Source organism: Petaurus breviceps, unplaced genomic scaffold (assembly GCF_028583685.1).
Source record: "Petaurus breviceps papuanus isolate PSGF00001 unplaced genomic scaffold, PetGlider_PUasm1.0 90925, whole genome shotgun sequence".
Lineage (NCBI taxonomy): Eukaryota > Metazoa > Chordata > Mammalia > Diprotodontia > Petauridae > Petaurus > Petaurus breviceps.
This window is the reverse complement of record NW_027187380.1, coordinates 36,789,028-36,795,722: the sequence shown is the minus strand read 5'-3', so window position 1 is coordinate 36,795,722 and position 6,695 is coordinate 36,789,028. Positions and strand designations below refer to the sequence as shown.

The window sequence follows — 6,695 nt, the reverse complement described above, 5'->3', positions numbered from 1 at the left end:
GGAAGGAAGGAAGGAAGGAAGGAAGGAAGGAAGGAAGGAAGGAAGGAGGATATCAAAGGAGAGGAAGATATTCAAGAGAGATTGGATATGAGTAGTAAGAGTGAGAAGTTGAGGATGATGCCTAAGTTATGAGCTTGGGAGAACAGTAGCACCCTCAATATTAATAGCAAAATTCTGAAAGGGGAAATGTTTAGGGGGAAAGGTAATAAGTTCAGGTTTGGATGGGTTGAATTTAAGATGCCTGCAGGGTACTCAGTTCAAGATATCCAATAGGGGGTTGGACATTTGAGACGGGAGGTCAGCAGAGAAGTTGTGGATGGATAAGTAAACTTGAGAATTATCAGAAAAAGATGATCAAGTGAAACAGTATTGAAGGAGAATATAAGAGGGCCCAGGACAAAAACTTATGGGACCCTTGCAATTAGAAGACATGAAATGGAATTCCATCAAAGAAGTCTACAAAGGAGTAGTTGGATAGGTAAAGTAGTATCTGGAAAACTTAGAGAGTATCAAGGGAGGGAGAATGACTGATAGTATCAAAGATTAGAGAGAAGTCAAGAAAAATAAGGATTGAGAATAGGCCACTGGATTTAAAATAGTTTTGGTTAAATGATAATAAATTATATCAATCAGAAGCCAGTTTGATAAATTAAGAAGAGTAAGAAGAGAGGAAGTAGAATCGCCCATTGTAGAAGTTGTTCTCAAATTAAAGGGGAGGATAGATACGAGATGACAGCAGGGATGAAGAGGTCAAGTGAAAGTTTTCTGAGGATGGAGGAGACACAGGAAGGGCTATATATAGTAGGGAACCAACCAATAGATAGGGATGGGGATAGAAGACAAAGAGAAAATGCGATGGAATGAGAACACTTATACATGTAGAGGGTTCAACTTGGTAAGAAGGGCTACCTTGTCATATGAGATGAGTGAAGGAGGAAATAGTGGCAAAAGGCATCTGGATGACAGATGAGGAAGAGTGGAGAAGAGGGAGTTCTTGGCAAATGGCCTCAATTTGAGGTCAATATGAGGTAAGGTTCTCAGATGAGATGGTCAGGGAAAAGAGAGTCATGGTAAGTTTGAGGAGTGATGAAAAATTTTGGAAGATATAGTAGGGTGAGCAGAATACTGACTTAATTAGTGAGAAGCAAAAGGATTGCCTAGCAGCAGAAAGGGCCCAGGTGAGATTAAGTGAAAAATGTATAGTGGATTCAGTCTGCAAATTTACAGTATTTTCTCCACCTTTGTTCAGCAGCATCCGAAAAGGCAGAAGATATTGAGAGTGATAAGATGCTAAAACTTGGCAGGGTTCAATGATAAAGGGGCAAAGGACTCAAGTGAAGAGGACTGCATAGAGTTGAACTAGTCAAGACTGGAAAAGGAGAGTATAATTAGTGCATGGGATGATGGTGTGAGAGACAATTAAGGGTCCAAGGGATTAGAAGTCATGGTATGGAAAAAGAACAGGGTTTGGGGCTGCAAAGAAGGGGAAGAGGCAGTATGACAATAGATTATGACCAGTTAAGGGAATTTCAGAGTTCAAAAACAAGGAAGCAGTGTTTTTCTGAGTGATCCATAAGATCTAGAGTATCTTTTTGTGTCGCTGAAATGAGAGTGGAGTAGGTCCTGAGAAATGAGTAAATTGAGGAACTGGGAGATTAAGATGTTTGAGGGAATATGTATTTAATTCCCCTAGTATGGAGGCAGGGTTTGGGGAGAAAGAGAAAGAGAAAGATTGTGAACCAGGAACCTAGCTCATTGAGGAATAAAGGGCAGTGTCTTGAGGTCTGTAGACAATAGCTACTAGAATTTTATCAGGTGCTAGATACAGATTTTTGTGAACCTCAAAGGAGAGGTTACTGAGTAATAGTAGTAGAGGGATATCCTAGAAACAGTCACAGAGAGCAAGTACTATTTCAACTCCTTTACCTAGAGCAATAAGTATTCCCATCTGTCTTCCACTCACCACTTTGCTATTTTCTGCCCCATCTCCATTTCCTTCCAGAAATCATACCTTAGTATGATACTAAGGTTTTTCATCAACCTGGACAGATGATCTCAAGGCTCTTCACCATCCCAAACTGTCTTCTAGATATTCTCCATCTGTGGTGCCCTAGATTCAGTAAGACATCCCAGATGTGTTCTGACCAGGAAGAATGCAACTGTACTAGACACTCCCTAGCTCTGATGTCTCTACTTTAATGCAGCCTAAGATTGCATTAGGCTAGGCTTCCCCGCCCTGCCCCCTCCCCCACATTGCACACTGTTGACTGAACTTTCTTCAGAGAACTATTTTTCAGACAGTTCCCTATGCTTTTCTAGACACTCCTAGTCTAGCCACTCCTTTTCCATTTTGTAGTGGGAAGCTTTTTTTTTTTTTAAACTTGTGTGGGGCGGCTAGGTGGTGCAGTGAGTAAAGCACCGGCCCCGGAGTCAGGAGGACTGGAGTTTGGTTCCGGCCTCAGACACTTCACACACACACACACACACACACACACACACACAAAAACAAAACCAGGCGTGTAACTTTGGGCAAGTTACTTAACCCCAATTGCCCTCCAAAAAGGCAAAAAAAAAAATGCAACTTGTGTAACATTTTATACTTATCCCAATTAAATTTCATCATTTTATATTCCACCCATTTTACTAGCTTGTAAAGATATTTTTTGTGTCCTCACAGTCATTCAGTTTGCTGAATATCCATTCTAGCTTTATGTCAACTGAAAATGACAAGCATACAGTCTCCAAGTATTTGATAAAAAATGTTAAAAAGCACAGGACACTTCTCTCTGGGTCAATTAACTAGATAACTCCTTCCAAGTTGATACAAAGCCAGCAATTAACACCTTTAGATTCCAGTTATTCAAATAGAATTTAATCCACCTAACTGTATTACTGTTGAGTTCTTAATGTTTCTTGGAAGAATAACTTGAAGAACTTTGTCAAATTCTTACTGAGCAAATCTGGTAAATGTTATCTATAGCATTTCTCTCATCTATTATGAGAGAGAGACACAGAGAGAGAGACAGAGGGAGAAAAGAAATCAACTATTATTTTTTTCAGTTCATAAAATACTTTAATAAGCATAATGCAGTTCAAATAGGCAACAGTGTATATAAAGTCAGTTTGTCCTTCCTTTAATGTCCTCAAATTCTGACTCACCCTGAAATTATGCAAACAGGAAGTACAGATGTTGGTTACACCCATGTGCCTAGTCTCTAGCTTGGTTATTTAATATGACTCAGCCAAAATGGTTAAGATCACTTACCCAATTAATTCTAAGAATTCTATTACCTTTAGAGTATTGTCTACAGATTTAGAATCAGAAGGGACCATGGAGTTCTAGTCCACTACCTTCATTTTTTTTTCTTTTTTTTTGATAATTTATTTATCTATTTTTAGTTTCCAACATTCATTTCCACAAGATTTTGAGTTCTAAATTTTCTCCCCATCTCTCCCCTACCCCCACCCCAAGATGGCAAGCATACTGATTACTCCTTCCTGCAGTCTGCCCTCTCATATATCCCCCCTAAACCTCCCCTTCTCCCCTTCCCCCTTGTAGGGCAAGATGGATTTCTATACCCCACTGCTATATATCTTATTTCCCAGTTGCATGTAGAAACATTCTTTTAACATTTGGAAATCAACTGTTCTTCACAAAACCAGATTAGCTATTTGGAATCACTGCTTTCTTTTCTAGATTTTCTCTAATCTATCTTGTAATATTTATTGTGTTTTATATTAACTATATTAATTCTATATGTAACATACACACTCTGGACCCACTGTGTTGGGACAAGCTACTACCTTTCCCCTTCAGTGTAGTTAGGGAATTGAGGCCTCTCCCTTCATTAACACCATTACCTCAAGTCCCCATTGACTATGTTCTGTTTGTTAGAGGGTCAGTGACTAGCATAGTTCCATTTAGCCCTTTAACAACAGATTAGTTTTTTTCAGAAGGATATTTACTTCAAAAATATAGTAAAAATAAACATACAAACATTCCCCAGACCCACCCAATGCCTCATTACACCCCATCTGGAGGAGTAAATTCAAACCTTAACTCAGTTCCTATGCAGCATTGTTCCCATCATGCTCATGTCTGTGTGTGGTGTAACTGCCCAGATGAGCCTCTTTCTCACCTTTGTCTAGGTTGGAATCCCAAAAGGCTCTCCTTGCTCTTCTAGCTGATAAACCTAGACTCTGAAATGCTGGAATGCTGAGAGAAAATCCACTCCCTTCATACATTGGTGACATCAATGATGCTGCACCTGGCTGCAAACCTGAACTCTGGAAAAATAGGATGCTAAGGAGCCCTCTGGACCTTTTGAACTCACAAGGTTATAGACTTTATTGCCTTCACTGGTCATTGATTTCCAACTAAGCAGGCTAAACAAAAAAAAAAAAAGACTGAAATATACATAGACTTTAAAAAAAATACATGACTCCAAACAGAGAGCTTTTTCTTTACCACATTTTTATCTGACAAAAAACAGTTACAGAATATTTACCCATATGCTCCAAGGTACTTTCCTTACATGTCATCACTATTCTCCTGGAAGCAGGTCCCTAGCATCTTCCATGTAGAGATGCCATCTGTTCTCTAGCATCTTCTATGGTGAAAGATACTAATACAAGCATTATCATGTTTCCATTCACCCTGAGTCGTGGTCCTTTTCCTTCTTTCATCCTTCTCTTTTCCCCAGTATACATATTTTTTTTAATTTTAACATTTTGTGGACTTACCTTTCCTAAGAAATGGTAAGTCTCAGCTCTTCTGACATTATTCTTTAAATAATTACCATGCTTTTGTATTTATAATCATTACTTCCATTTTCTGTATATTTCTTTTTAAAATCTAAGTTGGTTAACAAGTTCCCTGTACATTAGGAATAGCAGTATCCTCCTTCACCATCAGCCTTATTTCCACCCTGCCCCATTCTCACCTCCATTATCAAGAAAGCAACTTTTTTTTTTTTTTTTGCAAAAGGGGCCTGTCATTCTCATTTAAAAATATTAATAACTGTCTAAAAATTACAACCAGTGGAGAAATAAGTCAACCTGGTTGAAATAGCAATAGGTCCTCAATGGCAGATCAAAAACCAACCACCATCCTGACCATTACCTCACTTCATAGTCAGGTGGAGAAAGCCCAAGATCCTTGCCCAGGAGGTCTAGAAATAACAATGCTCTCTCAAATGGTCACGACAGACACAGTTGGACATAAAGGACACATGATCCAATCAACAAACAAATATTGGGATTAACTGAATAAATGTATAGGTAAATAACTTCCCTAAGGTCACATGGCTAGTAAGCAGCAGAATAATATTGCACTCAGAAAGGGAGTCAAATTTATATTGAGTTTGTTTTGCAAGGATTCTACTGATCTTTCTTGACCCGGCACAGGATTTTTAAACTATGGTGGTCCCCAGAGAGTATTCCTAGATTTTCATAGGGTCTCCCGGGTTGCTATTCTTCATCTGCTCATCAACACATAATTCACCCATTCAGAAATGACATTTTTTCCCATAGGTTCTAGAAAATGGAAAAGGAGGTAATACTGAGGCTACTCTATTTGACACAACTTGTGGCTCAATAGCAAGCCAATTAGATAACAATATCTATAAAAAGCAACTTTTCTTTCTTATCTTTCTTAGAATAGTTTAGGACAAAGTATGATTTTCTTTCTTTTTAAAGAGCTGGTAGAAATATGATATACTTATTTTTGTCTAGGACACAGAAATTTACAGTTCTATAAATTAAAACCTAGCTCTTGACTGGCATTTCAGAGTCCCAACTTGTCTAGGGCTACTAAAATTCTATTGAAAGAAACAACTAAGGGGTGCCTAGGTGGCGCAGTGAATAGAGCACTAGCCCTGGAGTCAGGAGGACCTGGGTTCAAAGTCAGGAGGACCTGTTCACTTAACACACACACACAAAAAAAAACCTAGCTGTGTGACCTTGGGCAAGTTGCTTAACCCCAATTGCCCTCCAAAAAGAAAGGAACAACTAAGGAGGTTGGAATAAATAAAGTGATATCACCACATCAAAATATAAGATTTGTCCCTGATCTTGAGGAAGGATATACTAGCTATGGAGAAAATATAGATATATGCAAAGATATGTATGTGTATTTATATGAATATAAACATATCCACATATATAGTATGTGTATATACACACTGTGCATATATTCATATGCTGATGTATAACTGTTTCAGATACTTTATGACTGCATTTGGCTTTGTTTGGGTTTTTTGGCAAAGTTACTGGAGTGGTTTGCCATTTCCTTCGCCAGCTCATTTTACAAATGAGTAAACTGAGGCGAACAAGGTTAAGTGACTTGCCTAGGATTACATAACTTGTAAGTGTCTGAGGTCAGATTTAAACTCAGGTATTCCTGACTCAAAGCCCAGTGTTCTATCCACTGTGTCATCTAGCTGCCTCCATATATGCGTATACATGTGAGTATATATGTATGTGCATATTTATGTGTTGATATAGATATTAGACACAGATATAACAACCATATCACATAGTATTTCAGTGGAATTACTCTGAAAATAATATGTACGATAGATTAGAGCGGTGAGATACCTAACTAAAGCAATAATTTATCAGTATAATCAAATATGATGGACTTTGTCCTAGGTATAGGCAGTGAAACAGAAAGGAATCCATAATTCAACAAGCAC

The 6,695-nt window shown here is 38.3% G+C and overlaps 1 long non-coding RNA gene across 1 annotated transcript in view; it reads right to left on the bottom strand.

Moving 5' to 3' along the window:
- The window catches only part of LOC138152342 (uncharacterized), a 77,290-nt gene extending 75,126 nt beyond the window's left edge, over positions 1–2,164 (bottom strand). Inside the window, exon 1 of the long non-coding RNA XR_011166077.1 lies at positions 1,964–2,164. This is a non-coding gene — a long non-coding RNA (uncharacterized lncRNA). The remainder of the gene's footprint in view (positions 1–1,963) is intronic.
- Between the last annotated feature and the right edge of the window lie 4,531 nt (positions 2,165–6,695).